Raw genomic sequence first — 18182 nt, forward strand, 5'->3', positions numbered from 1 at the left:
AATGGGGAAGGTGCGAATCTCCACTTAGCAGGCACATGAACAATAGGTGGGCTCCAGAGTGATAATTGAGCCGACATGTGATTCCCAGGCTTGGGAAAATGTTAATCACACAAGACCGATCCTTCATTAGCCGCCTCATCCATAAAACGCCGTTCGCCGAGCTAGCTAGTGGTGAGGGATAGCCCCGCCGCTATGCCTATCGCATGTTCCCTGTCACGGGGATTTGAGAGGAATGACCTCACCTGGGAAGCGAAATGGCCGCTCAGGCACGCGCCGGGATAAAAATCTAATTATCTTTATGGTGATGAATACGTTAGCCGATGCTCAGAAGAGATGCGTCCATGTGTCTTAGTAACCGGATCCGGCTGCTTATCAATTAATCATCTCTTTCATTCAACTCATATCACGCCATGCATATGATGGAAGCGTTTCTACAAGGAGTCAGGGAAGCATGCATGTTTGAGTACTCTATAGGAGACCATCTTTCAGCCGCTCGACCGTTTCCCGCTTACTGTGAGTTTTCCGCCATGATCCGAGCAGCCAGTCAGGAGGCCGGCGAGCTGCGACGCATCAAGCCGCATTATCCCAAAACTATCCCCCAAGGCTCAGCTGTGTCGGAAGCCCGTCCGCGAGAAGGCCTCATTTTTCATCAGGTGACACATCCCCAACCCCATTCTTAGCCCCCCCCCCCTGCTACAATTGCTTCAAATCCTATTTGTGCTCTCAGTGCGCGGCAAAATATTGATATGGTGATATATGGTGGTATATTGTGTCGTTATCACATTATTGCTACCGTGGCTGTCTGTTTGCTCACCGCATGACAAGTAAAACTGAATCTTTTTGTCAATACTTGGAAAGGACCAATGGAAACAAACGCCTTTTCCAGTTTCATCAATATCACAAGTAAATTGGATGGTTTTTGTGGATGACTTCCCAGTTTTAGAAATTGCAGTGTGTTCTGTTAAATCAGACATAATCCCTGTATGGTTAACATATGGTCAACGTTCTTTCCCATTAAGTGTGTCTTCCTCTACATTGTGCTCTCCAGTCCACAATCCAAACCCTGTGGGACACCATTGTTGGTGTTACTTTTCATACTCTGACCAATACTCCCAATTATCTCTGTGTCTTAATTAAGCCTTGTTACCACACAACGGCCATCCCTGGAGTTGCTTTACCTAGTCCGATTCCACTCCAGTTATCCTCACTTGCAATGGGATGTTCTGTCAGAATAGCTAATTAGCGGCTAGCAGATTTCTCCCAGCGTCAAGCAAGTCAAACTGTAATTAAAACTACCTATAGGCAAGGGAAGGTAGCTTTATTTATATAGCACGTATACATATATACAGCGCACACACACTGTATGTGTGTGCCATTAATATGGATCAGTGTGCTGTCAGCGCACTTGTCCACACTAGATGATTTCTTATTTTTGAGCTCATCGATCGCCTTGATGAAAGTGTGCCCATGTCTTTCCTACATGCAAGTTTATTAGCCAGTGTTGGCTGTGTGCGTGGAGCTCTCTCTGGGCGTATGATTGACAGCAAGTCGCCTCCCAAGGCAGAAAATCCATGGCCTTCCTTGCCCCGGCTTTTACTGACTGCTGTCTTTCCCCACACTTGATTTATTGTCATGTTAATTTTCTTTGCTGTGGCGTTATCAGACTCCAAGAGGGTGAGCGTCAGCAATCATCTTTGACCAGTCCGGGTGTTGGACCGACACACAAATGTCTCTGCGTTAAAATGGACGCAATTTTGTTTTTTTTCTATGTCTGGTTTCAGGTTAAATCTTGCAAAGTTTTTTAAGTTTGTAATGATGCAGTTCCTATGGGGATTTAGGTGGGGTTTTTTTACCAGGTACTTTTTTTTACCGATACTGATACCAATTATTAGTGGCTGATAACTGATATTCTAAGATGATATTCATTTGCAATATAAAGGAAAATTTGGGCATAAATCTTTTTAAATAATACAAACCCAACACTTAAATTAATTTTAAATGCCAAAAGGACGTATGTTTGTTAAACAGCAGCTACATGTTATTTCTTTCTTTTTTTTTTTTTTAAACAAAAGTTCCAAAACAAAAATTGCAGTGGGTCATCAGCACCTCTGATAAATATTTATGTTTTTTTTTTAACAAATAATTAGCTCCCTGAAGTTTTTTTGAAGTAAATATAATTTTAACTTCTGTTATTATTTTTTTTTACACACCCTTGCTTGAAGTTAAAATCGAAGTTGAGCTTCTCTCTTCTTTAGGTCAGCAAAATTGCTTGAAAGGTTAACTGCAGCCGAGGGAGAATACCCCAATTTTAAACTGCTCACTTACCAGCTATTGGATGAATAAAAAAGCCAGATTCCGATAATCATCAAAATGCCAAGTACATATCAACCCTGATAATCGGTCGATCGCCGAGGAATGTCTGTCAACCTGGAATGGCAGTTGAGAACTATGATTAAAAAAATCCACAGTTTATCTATGCCGTAAAATCTTTTATCCAAAATATATCGACATTAACTTTTCCACTTTTTGGTCAGATACCATGGCGCTTGGTGTATCCTAACCAAGTTCTAATTCTGATTACTAAAGACAACAACCCTTCAGGCTGCCTCTTTAAACGGCATTCCCAAGATGGAAAGCCATAACTGTCCTGAGCAGTGTGCCGTGAAGTCATGATTCATGTTAGGATGGTGCACCGTACTGTCGGTGTGGTTCCCGGATAAGAACATCAATGCTTTGAAGTGTGGGGCTCCCTCTCTCTCACTTCCCATCGTCGTCCCTCGTGTCAGTCTTGCAGCAGGTCTGATGTGCGTGGCTGACACATGACAATCTCATTTCCATCCAGGCGTACTTCCTCGCTATCAGGCAAAGGGGCTTCGCCGTGCAATTGCTATAAGTGTCACATTAAATCCCAGCCGGCGAGACGGGAATGGCAGGGTGACAGTGCAACCCATTCACCGGTGTCATTATCTCCACGGTTGACACCCTCGGATAGAAATGCGGCGGCGCCGTGTAAGTTTTAGCTAGCCGTGATCCTCGCGGCGTCCCCGACCGCTCTTCCTCCTGACACTCTGCGCAATCCGCTCGACGGCGCTCGACAGCGGAGACCACGAGAGTCGCACTGACTCGGATCAATCAAATCCAAACGATGATGACGAGTCCAACCGCCGCCCCGATGATCAATATCTGCGGCCTGCTTGCATACATTGTTGCCTACCGCAGCATTTCTGATGTTCAACCATTGGAATGGATGAATTGTCGATCCGGCGGTTCAGCTTTGAAAGACTGAGATGAGCCCCCTATGCGTTACTGTATTCAGTGGCCATGAAGCCAATATCTGATATAACTCGGGACCCGCCTGCCGCGTGACAGCAGCCTGTAAATAGCATCACATACTCAACAATGTGTGGCACTCAACAATCCCAGCGCTTCCCAGAATATCGGAAGACAATTACCCCAAAGGAGAGTGTCCCCCCCCCCCTTCCATTTTGCGTTTAGCTGATGAGATTTTGGCAGGACGCCGAGGAATAAGAGGAAAGCTCAAGCCCCGTCCAATTACGGCACGGCTGAATAGCTTTGGAAGGCCCTCGTGATGGCGACGCCGGCTTGTTTGAATGGAAGTGCCGGGAGAAAAGGGGAAAATGAATTATTGATTGTAATTACACAGGTCTGTGATTCCATTCATTGCTGCGGGTGTGTGTGTGTGTGTCTGTCACCTGTTTATGGGATGCGCTTCGCTCATGCCTGAAGTTGTTAACACGGACTATTTAGTTTGCATCACAGCTCAGGATTTTGGGAATAAAAAGCCTTAATAGGGCACTGAAATACTGAATAGCCACTTAAGGTTAAAATAGAAGCGAATATATCGTACAACCTCAGCTACCTTAAATATCTTTAAAAGAATCAAGAACACGGGTAGTTTTGGCCAAGAAACTGTAATGAAATAAAAAAAGGGAAATGGTTGGAATTGTCCTTTGTGGCAAAGAACAATTAGAGTCCTGCTGTGACATTAAAGCCACACATCCCTAAAAGTTTCAAAAGCACTTGAGAATTCCAAAATAATTGCCCCCTTTTCCCCGAAACCTTTTAAAAGCTGAAACATTTTTCTTGCCCTTACTTCTCTGGTCCTGTTATAATATGTAGCACAATGTCATGAATATTTCACTCAAGTTGATCCACAGACACAATTCCCATCCCAACGTTCCCCAATGCAGTCATTATACAAAATAAGCGACAACAGTCTTTAACTGCCAAATGCATAGAACACATTTGCATGCCTCTCAAAAAAGTTCCCACTGACAAACTTGCCACATCTTATACAATCTTAAATTATAATTGCGTTAAAAATATGACATGAAGACTCCGTGGAATTGTTTCAAGAGCACACACTTAAAAGTACCATCGTTAAACAGACATTAAAATAATAAAACTTAGAAAAAAACAGACTCATTGTGAATATTGATGAGATGCGGTGCACATTGCAGCAACGCTACGCACTCGTTTACAGCTACACAAAGTCCATCTTTTGGGATCTGCTTGTGGAACTTAGGTATAAACAAGAGAGCCAAAAAGCAACAACAAAAGACTGAGTCAATCACCATAAAGTGCCTTTGAGACTTCCTCACTCCCTCCCCCCCCCCCAAAAAAAGTCGAGATTTTACATTGAGCATATTCATTGTCATAGATGCGATGTTGTCTGCATAATGTGTTGTCTGTGTGATATTGGCACCATACATTTAACTTCAAGTAGACTGAACAAACGTGCGTGTGCTGACAGGGTGGACATTTTTGGCTAATGTTAGCATTTGTAGCTAGGTGACTGTGTACAGGTTAAAATATTTTTTGGGGCAATTACGGAAAGGTTTTTTGGTATTTCACATCGACAGTTTAGTTTGACAACATGTAACTTTGCAAATGTGATATGATGAAAATTCCAAACAATGTTTAAAAATATTTTATATTGCAATCAATAATGTTTCAACTGCCATTGATGAAAGAAAAAATATTAAGTAATGTCTCTGAGAATATCAGAATATTTCTTGAATAGCCTCCCACCCTGTAATGACAGGGTGGACAGCTATCTTAGGGACACAAGCAAAATTCTCTGTATGATTATATAATATTATATAGTTTTATACTATTATATTAAAGGAGAATGCACATGATTAAAATGACTTGTTTCATATTTAAAACATTTTTTTTTTATTTTCTTTTTTTTAAATTTAAATTAAATTAAAAAAAAATTAAAATATAACATTTTCTGTGAACAATGGAACCATATAAAAATGTTTTTGTATTATTTGGTCATTTTTTACACACACTGTAGATGGCAGATAATTTTTTGAGGGACATAAAATCACATGCATCCAAAGTTAAAATACATATACATATATAAAATGAACAAAACACGATTGTATCTATTTTATATAGTATGTGCAAATTTTTGTTTTGCCAAAGTTTACTTTTATTGCTGACAGTGATTCATTCCAATTGAGCACTGAAGCACAGCAAAGGCATTTGATCGTGATATTGACCCGAATACATAAGCACCTGTTGAAACTTGGTCGGTGGGGAGCCTGCAGACAAACAACAAAAGCAGCAACACCTGTTCACCACCTCAAAATGAAGGGAAAAAGAAGAGCACAAAAAAAAAAAACAATAGAAGACAACTCATACATCAGTTGAGGAATCTGATGAAGAAAAAAAAGGAGCCCAAAAAGTCATCGAAAACAACATGTTTAACCTAGCGGGGGAAACTTTGAAAAAACAAACAGAAAGAAGAAGAAAAAGGAGAAACCAAAACAAGTGTGTTCTCGCCATTAAAATGGCAGAAGAAGCATGCATTGTTGTTATAAAGCACATCCGATAGTGGATGTGATGTGTTCCATATTTACTGTGCTGCAGCAATATTGTAGCATTCCCCGGGCCGGGAAAATGAGGGGGAGGGCGACCATTATTTTCCATGGAGTACATGTTGAATTTTGCTGAATAGGCTTTATGTTGTCAGATTGAACGCCTCCTTATTGTTTCTCCATCATCTTTTAGACACCTCAATTCCCCATGGAGAGAGAGATTGTGTATTGTGTGTATTAAAAGATAAAGCCCCCCCCCCTACATACACACACACACACACACACACACACTCCAAGCAGTGTGCTTACATGCCTCCCCTTTCCCTGTCTTTTCCATCTCCCCCCCAAAATTCAATCTTGGTCACTGGCAGGCAGCAGCCGTTTTTTTTTTTTTTTTTGACAACTGCTGCAGTGGAATTTATTAAGCGTCAAGATGGCTGCTATCTGTCCCAGTTTCACGTTATTGACTGATTCGTGGCTTTTATTTGTCTGTTTTTACGTCCGTCTACTCATGTGACAATAACAGCTGAGTGATGGACTCCAACATGCCTGTTTGAGCAATGATGACGACAGGCTTGGCAAAATGAGAGTTCCCGCTGCGGCTTGCATGGGGTTATTAGAAAGGTTTTAATTGAAATTTAATAGAAATTGATTCAGCTTTCCACATCAAATAATGGTGTGCAATTTGGTTTTGGTCCAACAAAAAGCTTCAAAATTTGCTGATTTATTTGTTGTTGCTTTTATACAGCTCTAAATCAAATCTTATTTTTTATTAAAATAATGCTCATTTAAAGCTGTTTTAAAGAAAATGGAAACTCATAAATTAATAAATTGCAAATAAACGTTTGGTTTTGGTGAAAAATAAACAGGAAATAGGTAGAAATAAAAATGTAAGCTTGTATTGCAAAATAATATTGTTGAAATAGAAACAAAAATATTTCAGTCAACTAAAATACAATAATTATATCATAATAATTATCATTTTACACATTAAAAATTCTTTTTTGATATATATATATTCCAAAGTGCCATCAAAGAAAATTAATGTGACAAAGAAACAATTGAATATGTATATATTTTGTACAATAAATATGTATGCTTTAAGTGCGCTTTGAGGTTGCCCGAAAGTAAAACATGATTTATGTATAATTAACAAGCGCCACCATCTACTCACAGTACATACATATACGTCGTCAGACATTTTTAATGCGTCTGCCATGTGTGCTCTCAACTGCACAGGTGCTGGCTGTGGAGCGAACGGCACATCGCCCGTAATACGCTCACCATCCAATCAGCAACACTATCCCCATATGTGCAAATTGACTTGTTAGATAAGCAGTGTTCCTGCAGATGTTTGAAATTAAAAACCACTCATGTCCTCTGAGGGCCCAACATCTGCAGGAAAAAAAAGAATCTGGTTGACAGCTGTGTAACATCAATTACAAAAGTATCGGTGAAGCTACTCGATGCGAGAGTTGTTAGGAGAAACAGGATGTACGTGAAAATAAATAAATAGAAAAAAGATAAAAACCAACAGGGACGAAGCGGATGACAGATGAGATGGATGGAGAGAAACTTCGAGATATTGCAGATCATTTCCCCAAGGCGCTTTGCGTCACGTTCACATCCACCAACGTTAATGGGAATCCCCGGAAGACACAGGCTTTCGTCTGAGCAGACTAAAATATGTGAAAATGTGTTTTCCCTCAAAGTCCAAATATGCCGTGTCTTCCATCATACCAAATATCACATCTCGCTGAATCTTGTTATCAGCAGAGCAAAATAGATTGTGAGAACATTATATTGTTAGTTACTCCCAGCAAAGTTGCTTGTTGGTATGGTAAGGCTTTGAAAGTAACTTTTTTAAACCAGGGATATTTGTTGAAATTTGCCTTTCGCGTCATGATTGAGGTTTCAAATGATAGTTTCTGAGGTTTGTTTTTCAAACTAAGATTAAGTTTCAGTTGTGGTCCCTTCTCAAGGTTTCTCATTTTTCCCCTGGTAGTTTTTTTTTTTTTAGTTTTCAAATAAACTTGACTTGACTTGACTTGACTTGACTTGACTTGACTTGACTTGACTTGACTAGACCTGGTTCAGACTTTCAAGCAAAGTTTTGGATTTTTTTTATTTTAGATTAGAGATTCAAGGCGTGGTTTGGGTTTCTTGATGTCTCTATGGCAGTCGTCGTTCTCATCATCTTTCTTTGGTCCTTTCACAATTTTCCCGTCATGAAGTCGTCATGGAGACGCGTTAACCCGCCACTGTCACTTCTGTTGCCGTGGTGGCCCAATCGTTCAATCGACATACCGGTGTCATGACTGACATGAGGGGACAAGTGACGGATGACACGGATCGCACACCGCGCACATTTACGCAAGTGTCGCTCATCACACGAGCATTTTATCGAAGCCGCCTTTTTTCCACGGCCCATTTGCTCCCGCCTCTCCACTGGCGGATTTTTCTGGAAGGGGGAACAGCAGACAAGCACAGGCGCAAAATTGGGTTGAAATTATATCAGCCTTGACTCGCTCTCGGAAGAGCTCTGACATTTGGAGCGTGTCTGGCGGGGCACTCGGTGCGGCGCTGAGTCACGCCCTTATTTGGACGCGCTCCCGGTTTTTTACCCTGAGTGAGTGCGACTTGACGCAGCTCGTGAACATCATGTTTTGTGTGAAATGAAGTTCAAGCGGTTCAGGACGTGATGAGGTTTTCAAGTTAAGGTTTCAAACATGGAGGGCGGCACTGGGTAGTACGTCCGCCTTACAGTTAGGAGGGTGCGGGTTCGATTCCACCTCCGGCCCTCCCTGTGTGGAGTTTGCATGTTCTCCCTGTGTCCGCGTGAGTTTTCTTCGGGCACTCTGGTTTCCTCCCACATTCCCAAAACATGCTTGGTAGGCCGATTGAGCACTCCAAATTGTCCCTATGTGTGAGTGCGAATGGTTGTTCGTCTCTGTGTGCCCTGCGATTGGCTGGCAACCGGTTCAGTGTGTCCCCCGCCTACTGCCCAATGACGGCAGGGAAAGGCTCCAGCACGCCCGCGACCCCCGTGGGGACAAAGCGGTTCAGAAAATAGATGGATGATTTCAAACATGGCTTTCAAGGGCAGGGTTTTAATTTTGGGTGCCATCTCATGGTTAAGGTTTCAAAATAGGGATTCATAATCACCCTGTGAAACCCTTGGATGTTTTGCCGAGGTCAACAAATTGAAGACGCACCTCCCCCGCCGAAATGACACCTGGCTCCAGCTGAGCGCAAACTGCTGACGACGCGTGACGTGACAAAGGAGTGCACCAGGACGCCGAGACGCCACCGTAGCTCATTAGTGGCCTCTCGGGGTCCTTCGAATCGATGCGGTTCCCATCCCCGCTCCGGCCCTTCGCGAATATCCGTTCGCTGCCGACGATACAAGGGCGAGTGCAAACCTTGCAAGGTTACCAAATCAATTATGCACTGAGGGACAAGCACATAGCCAAAGTGCATTATATGAGTTGACACCTTGCCGCAGTAATTAGCACTTAAACAAGAATTGCTGAGGATTTCATTTGTAGGATGTACTTAAGTTTATTTGTAAAGCCGTTAACTACAAAAGAGTCTCACAGGGCTTCACAGGCCCACGATTCACAAAGATCAATGAAGGTAGTGATGTTTAATCTTAACCCCACACACCCTGAACTAGAAACCGCAAGTAGACTCAAATCTTCCCAGTTACACCCACGAATTTGGGGGCGGTAAAACAGGCCATTGTTCAGGTGTTCAATTATGTATGGCATTACCAGGCTCGCCCTTTCCCCACCTCCTCCGCCGCCCTTGACACCTCACCTGGATCTTCTAGCCCGCATGAATATTTATCCCAAAGGTCTTGTGGAAAGAGATAACGCATAGGAAGTCCACTGTCGATAGATTACGGCTTCATAGGAGGAGTGTGTAGCCATCTGTTAGCGACGTTGGCATGTAACATTTATTGTTTGGTTGGGCAACTGCTGGTGTGTGTGTTCTAACTGCAGGCTAGTGTAGCAGCATGTTGCCTTATTTATTCATAAATTGACACTGCGTGCCAAGTATGCGCCCTACTTTTTTCCTCTCTGCTTGAGTCCATGTCTTAACGCGAGCATATGGACTCATGACAGGCAAGCATGGCAAGTATTTGAAATCAATAAATTGTGAGCAACAGTATATGACATTATGTGGAAGTGCCTTGAGATACAAATTGAATTCATTCCCTGACCACACTCCAAGCACGCAGATCTCAAATCCTCATTCTCCATTGGAATGAATGGAAGCGCCATTAATAGATAATAATGATAGTAACGTCATTACATCCAATGTAAAGAATTAAACAGTTTGAGAATTACCGTAATTTTCGGACTATAAGTCGCTCCGGAGTATAAATCGCACCCCCCCACCCAAACTATGAAAAAAAATGCGATTTATAGTCCGAAAATCACGATATGTTTGAGGAACAAACATCTTTACGACCTTGACCAAACCTGAGATGCGCTACCCTCGTAAGCAATGGTTCTTTAGAAACATCATTCAAAATCAATAGTGCTCGTGTGAACCGGAATACTTTAAATCAGCCTATTCAAATCAATCGGCAACTGAAAATGTTTGCACGACTCAGAAAAAAGTTCTTTCATACTCAGCAAAACTGGCGATTGACATCACTTAAAGAAATAGGAGTCAATGAAGCACCCTTTCATCTTACCATAACCTAATAAACCATATAAAGGTTACATGCTTTGACCTTTGGGAAGTGGCCCAGAATCAAGTCTGGACCAAAATCATAAGGATCATAGATGCTCCAAGATGTATGAGGTGGCTAAATATGAAATGGTTAGCCATTTGTTCCTACAACTAGTTGAAGCTCAACCGCCAAATTCTAATTGAGTCATTATTCCTGTCAGTCAACCCGAATCTGTCATCCGGCTGTCAAGTCCACAGTCATTCAACCTCCTCATGCGACAGACACCCTGTTCTAAATCCCCCAAAGGCACGGCAGCTCTTTTATATATTATACAACTATTAAAGCGCACAGCGTCTGAATTATTTACCGACTTTTATGCGATGCTCCCGGGCGGAGGAGGTCTTTTATATCACTGTTGTTATATATTTTTTCCTTGCGCAGCATATCTGGCCCCGTGCAGAGTATACTGTACCCCATATACTCTTATTAGTCTTAATCTACGCTGTTAGCATAGAGCTAATTATATCCCCCACTCAAGAAGTAGATGTCGACACGGATGCTAATGGCTTTCTGTACAACACGCTTGTTGTCTTTGCTGCTTGTCAGGTGTGGATGTGAGTCATTATCGCAGCTAATCACCCCGCAAGAAACTATCAGTCATCAGTATCCCGAGTACCGCTGACATGTAAAAAGGTTTTAATGGACGTGGAATTATAGGCCGCTTGCAAATACGACGTCTGCGGTTTAAGTGTGAGGAATTAGTTGGCGTTTTGCCGTTGTCAAGTTATTATTAGTGGTGTCTGTAAGGTTATCCAAATTTTCGAAAATAATGGATTAGGAAAAAAAAAAATCAAGATATTTTTTAACAAGAAATAAAATTGTGATTAATTATGAGTTTCGATTCCTCTCAATGAAATATTTTAATTGTTTGACAGCACAAGTTATGAAGGACAAAGTATGGACGGTACAATGTTGCGATTCACCACCAACATCAGAAGGAAATCTAAAATGACGTATCAAACGGTAAACAAGGCCTAATGTATTAATTGATCCAAGGAGTCCCAGGACGATGGTCAGTGTGTTCAGAGGGCAGTCAGTACTGGAGTGAACAAACGAAATACGATTGACTTTGATCTTTGTTTTTGTTTTCCATTAAGGTCGTCTTTCAAACGGGTGACCATGAAAGCGCCACGAAAAAGCAGCACTTCATCAGCAGCATGGAAATGAGAGATGAATGTATTCAACCTGATCTGTATTCATGTCCTCATTTGCATCCTCCCCCTCCCCCCCCCCCCCCCCCCCTCTTCCTCTGCCTCACACTGTTTGTTTTATTGCAAATTTAATTCTTCCTTGTTGGGAAGTGATAAGTTTAATCTTTACAGGTAGCCCAGGCAGACATTGGAGGACATCACTGACGGTTACAAAAGATAGAATGAGCCAGAGTCAATACTATTAGTTGAGTTGGTAAACAAAAGAAATGTCCTTTCAACAACTTGAATATCGTTCAAAGAAATCAGAGGCCTTGAAATGAAACCTCGCGACCCGAGTCAAGAGTGAATAAAACATCACCGCAGCTAAAGCCCGTCAGAAAAAGAAGTTGGTTTTGCTTTTGTGTGGATTCCGTGATCTCCCGGCCATGAAATATTTCCACTTACCAAAGAAGCCCAGAGGTTCAATTATGAAGTCGGGGAAGAAGTGCTCTAACAAATTTGTCCTTGAAAGTATTTATCCGCTATGTCGTTTCCTTTTTTTTTTTTTTTGTCCGATTCAGCCGAGTCCACAATGTATGTCGTTTCCTTCCTTTTTTTTTTTTTTTGTCCGATTCAGCCGAGTCCACAATGTGCCATTGATTGTGTGCCCTGATCCTCTTTTTCATGCCTGATGAGAAAGTACGGCTCCTTAAGTGAAAGTTTCAACCTCAAGAATAGTTTTGTTTTACACCGTCCTCGTCGAGAATCAATAAGACTTTGAGCCAAATGTCAACATTGGTTAGCAGGATAGCGGCAGGCACGGGAGATAGGCCCCGCATTGATTCCTTATGTAAGGCACACGGTGACATTACGCTTCTTTATCTTCGGATGGAGAAGTCTCGGGGAAAAGGGCATTCCGATTCTTTTACCTTTACGGAAGAACTTTGGGGAGTGCTTTACCTTCCTCTCTAACTTCTCGCCCTTATCCCTATGTCCTCCGACTCCGGATTTATCGATCGCTTGGCCAGATCAGAGCAGTGCTTACGAGCAGCGGCGTGCTGCCTTTGATCGACTATTAAGGAGCTAATCTTTTCACGTGTTCCGCCTCGTGCTTAGCACTTATCCCTGGAACCGCTTGCTGTTTAGAGCTTCGACATACTTCTGAACCAATTGAATTGACGTTCAAAAGTCAAGTCAAGTTTATTTGTATAGTCCTAAATCACAAGCAGTCTCAAAACGCTTCACATAGACAAACAATTGACAATTATTCTCAAAGCATCCCCTGATCTTAAGCTCCCAAAAGGGCAAGGAAAAACTAAAAAAAAAACTACCAGGGGAAAAATGAGAAACCTTGAGAAGGGACCACAGATGGAAGGATCCCCCTTTCAGGATCACCAGGCTGCAATGGATGCGAGAGGGCAAATAAAATACGTAATATGAAAATCAATTAAAAAGTGGATGCCCAAGTCAAAGCGAAAAGCTGCTGGAGGTGCCCTCGATTGTCCTGGCAGTGTCTTCGAGGAGGGTAATCCGCTGCAGTTTCCTCATCCCGAATTAAAAAACGCATCTAAGCAGTTTTTTTTTTCTCACTATGCCATTCAACATAAGTCAATCACATTGAAAGCAAGACTTTTCATCATTTTGCAGATTAGCAGAGATAAAATCCAAATTCATGAATTTCTCACCAGGACTGCCTCTGACAATTGAGTCCTGGTTCTTCACTCTTTCTGGAATTGTCACATGATCACAATAGTGATGGGCAAATGAAGCTTCAAATTTGCTTCATGAACCAGTTGGTGTATTTTTCTGGTGGTTTAAAAAGTAGTGGAAAGTCAGTTTCAGTCCAATGTTGAACAAAGCTAGAAGAGTTAAAAATACAAGTGGTCGATGAAGCAAATTTGAAGCTTCATTTCACTATCACTACAGCATAAAATCAAACAAAACTTTGTTGAGACAAAAGACACATTATTTGGTTTCTTGCCAGGGTGGCCACACACAATTTGTAATAAGTCTCCATTCATTCATGCTAAGAAGGAACTTCATAGGCAATTTTTTTTGTTCAGTTCCCAATCAATTGGAGTTCGTCTTCAGCAACAATACCAGATTTGGAAGATTAATCAGATTATCATTCACAGTGGCTTAGTTTTATTTGGTCCTTGTCTATTGTGATTTTGCGTATTATCGTTTGTACGATTTATTTGAGATCAAGTCAAGCTACTCCACAAGATTTTAGAACGTGTTCTCCTTTTGAACCGCAGCAAGATATTTCTCTCCGTCGTTTCTGTCGCATTACACCCTCCATCTGAGTCAGTACTGACTCTCCTTTTCTATCAAGTCCTAATAAATTGCCCTAAATCGAGACAATAGTTCCTGTGGTCCAACCTCACAAGCTAGTTTGGAACTACGCTGTAATAGGCCGTTTGTTGGTCGGCCTTCATGCCTGGTTAATGTGTTTCTTTGCCAAGGTGAGCCGGACAGAAGTATCAATTAGCCTGCAGTTGTTGGTGCCAGTGACGCGTGACAGCTTTCATCAGCTTGCTGCTGATGTTCTACATGAGTCGAGGAGCACGCCTCGCTGCTTATTGACTAGCTGCGGTTAATTGACGGCATCTCAAGTGCCGTCGTCGAGTAGCTTCTCTGATCCATCTTCGTCTTGCTGCAACATTTTGTTATTACAATTTTTTGTATGAACGTCTAAGAGGTGTGAGTGAGCTGTGATTGATAAATTACGCCTTGCCGGTGACAAGCTAGCGTGGCAATTTAGATAAAATGCCTGCTACTGGGACGGCGAGATGAAGGTCTGAGTGAGACTTTTGGAGCTCGTGTTTGCTTTTAATAGACATTATGCTCTATAATCAGAGACTAGGCCTAGCTTGAAAAGAAATACAATTGTAATTATGACATGATGGATTGTAAGGTTGAATTTGATTTCTTTGACTGGTTCCACATTGACTGACAGATTTGGCAGAAATAACAAACGAGTGAAAACCCAACACTATTCTGGTGATTGCAGTTGGAATATCGTCATGTCTGGACTATAAACTGCACCAGCTAAAATTCTGGGAAAATCCCGTTTTGTTCATATATAAGCCGCACTGGACTATAAGACGCAGGTGTTTTAATGTTTAATTTCCATATATAAGAGAATATGCACAAATCATACAATATTATAAAAATCACAAAAACTCAGTTGATAAGCCGCACCGGACTATAAGACTTGCACAAAGCTTGTGCAAAAAGTAGCGATTTGGTATTCTGATTTTGTGTTCCATAGCTTATCTTAAAGAGACATCATTGCCAGGCTCCAAAAAAAATCAAGCAGTTTTTAGTTTCATTGTTTTTATTGTGTGCTTTTTTTTTTTTTTACTTCTGCCACAAGTTGACATTTTTACTGACATCACATCTCGTAAGACACGTTTTAAAAGTAAACGACTTCAAATGGATGTAGAAGGACAAGACACAATAACTCGAACAGTCACTTCACATTCTGTAGGTTAACATTCTTGACTTCCTCGCCCACTTGCATGTGTCACTGCTGCTTTAATAAATGTTCCACAGATGAGTCCAATAGTCATATGCGTCACTTGCTGCTGTGTGATGTGTCGGATTTGTCTCTTTCTCAAAAACATGACACGTTCTACACTTGTACAAGGACTTGTGTCGTGACGCAAAGAGAAAACCAAAAATAGTTCCGTTCAGTCACATGCCTTGTGGATAAATGGACCCTATTGCACAAAGCCGATTATTTTATGGTCTTTGAGTTCTGTACAAGTTGTGGACACACACACACACACACACAAGGTCGTCACCAGCTTTGATTGATAATGTTTGTAAGCCCGAGAAAGTGTGTAAAAGTATCTAATTTCCTGACCTGGCTCTGCAATCTGGCCTTGGTCTTCTCCACTGGAGCGTCTCCATTTGGGGCGGTGGTCAAATTTCATCGTCATGCAGTTAAAATCTCTCAAACATGAAATTACCAAAGTGCGCTGGAGTGAATTTGTCAGCTGCGAAGGGGTCAGGAGGAGAGGGAGGGGCGCCTCCGTTGACTTGACTTCAGTCTCATTATCCCAGAGCCTGGTTTTTTTTTTTTCCTCTTTCCATCCGGTGACATTAAAGAGTCCCCAAAGTCAAGTGGGAAATTCAATTAAAGCCAATTTAATTGAGCAATTAAGTAAGATGACAGCAGGGCCGGCTATAATTGGATGATTGCAGATGAGATTATGTGCTATATTTATTTATTTTTCCATGAATATATACATTGCTTTCACTGAATCATGCTACGGTTTTGCAATTTTAAAGTCATACAAAAAACTATTAAATGATGATGTTTCTTGATAGACTTCCTGTACAGTGTGACAAAATATGTAATATGCCATGTTGAGACTTATATCACAAATAGTGCAATGTTTACTGTTATACTAAAAGATAGGTTTATCAGAAGTGTAAAGCATTTTTTCGATTGGAGCGTACTCTCGCGGTGGCTCCTTCGCCAGGCCAGTGGGCAGATGTGATCTGGGCGGACAGAGCTGGAAGCCAGCCCGTGTTTTCTAGTTAAAAGGGCAGTGGGCGCATAACGCTGGCGCGGCGCACTATCAGGGTCTATAATCTCTTGCGCGGCACTGTCATCATGGCCAGGGTCACGGTCCACTCTGGAGAAGGAGAGCTGAGCTGACAGGTCTGACACCGTTGGGCTGGGCCCGGTCGGGCTGCGGGCCAGGCGGGCACAAGGACAAATGACATATTGCAGCGTAGCATTAGCATTTTGACTCTGGCCGCTCAACCTTCTAGAATGTATGCATCATCGTTCGTACGGTGAGTTGGATCCATGTGTCAGAATGAATTGAAAAATAATCAACATCAATTTTAAGAACAAAAGTGCAAACTAAGTGTAAAGTATATGAGCCCACGGGGCAGGCAGCAGCGACATCCTCCTGACAGCCTCTGGCTCTCCAAGGTCGGCTTGTATTTCCTACACGAAGACAGGTTGGTTGATTACCAAAGACATAGGATGTACCTGCGAGCACAAAAACGGGTGGTAAATTCACGTACATGCATGTAAAAACATACTTAAAAATACTAGATTAAAAACAACCCAATTTTAGTTAAACATTAGACCGACCAAGGAATTTGCATGTAAACCTGTACATGTGCGGTTTGACCAAAGTTTTGCACACATTTTTTTATATTTTTTTTTGCAAAACAATTTTAACCCAGCAGTTTTAAGGGTGTACACATACACTCACCCATATGTGCATGCACGTGCATATGTACATGTACAGGTATGTTCATGATGGTGATAAGGAGTTACCTGATATCATATCATCTAGATGCAACTTGACTTGATCCAGCGTTGCCTGAAGAACAAGATGGTGGTGAAGCATAAGGGGTTTGACTTGTCTACAACCTGGTCTAAACTCTTCACACAATGGCAAACGACTTCACTTAGAAGTGACACGAGATAGTCGTTATTGTCATCAAACTAGTAAAATGACTTGTACTCTGAAGAAGAATTCAAAACAGTTTACAATGTATGTGGTTGGCTGTCTATTCAGAAGTGGACGTGATCACACAACAATGAGGGGATTGGGTTAAGTGGGTGTGGTCACACCAATGGCTAGCAAGCGTCTAACTGGCTAGCTAAGCAGAATTTGGCATGGTCAGTCATAAGGGATTGGAGAAAACTGGGTGGGGTTATGGGAGATGGGCGTGGCTAAAGAGAAGCGGTTACACAACATTTCGAACTCAGCTAACTGAGAATCTTGACACCATTTTAGCAATAAAACATGAGCGACATCTTCGAGTCATGGCTAAGTGGGACATTAACTCTCTCAAAACAATACTGATATAGCAAACTACATTTTAAAAGGCGTAAATATGCCTTTGATGGGAAATGAAGAGCCTTAAAATTTTAAAATAATTCTTAAAATAAAAACAATGGAAACCTTGTCCCAGTGTTAATGTTGGAGTGTGAGTGGTTGGCAAAGAGCAACATAGGGTAGTGAACAACTCATACATTTACCATAATTTATTTTCCTCCATATAATTCCCAAGAGGAATTTCAAACGCTTGTAAAAGAATGAATAAATAAAAAAATTAAATGTTACTTTCGCCCCCAATTGATTTTGATGACTCCACATTATTTGGCATATTAAATAATGAACACCTCTAATGTAGCATATTTACACCATATTTAATTGTCAACGCTTTCGTGTAGATTAACGGCGGATGTCTTTTAAAATGTGTTTATTAGTGTTATCTGTGCAAACTCCAGAGTGTGTCAGTGCATTTACGCTGCGCTCACACTGGCAGACATCCAATACAAATCAGATTTTTCCCTCCATAATTACAAGCCCCAATTCCCCTCTGAAGCTATCCGATTCCAAAGTTTTTTTTTTTTTTTTTTCTATTTACACTACTGCGATAATTTTGATACACATCCTAATTGTGCCACTATAGACA

The sequence above is a fragment of the Syngnathus leptorhynchus genome, chromosome 21 (assembly GCF_054491065.1).
Source record: "Syngnathus leptorhynchus isolate UIUO chromosome 21, UIUO_Slep, whole genome shotgun sequence".
NCBI lineage: Eukaryota > Metazoa > Chordata > Actinopteri > Syngnathiformes > Syngnathidae > Syngnathus > Syngnathus leptorhynchus.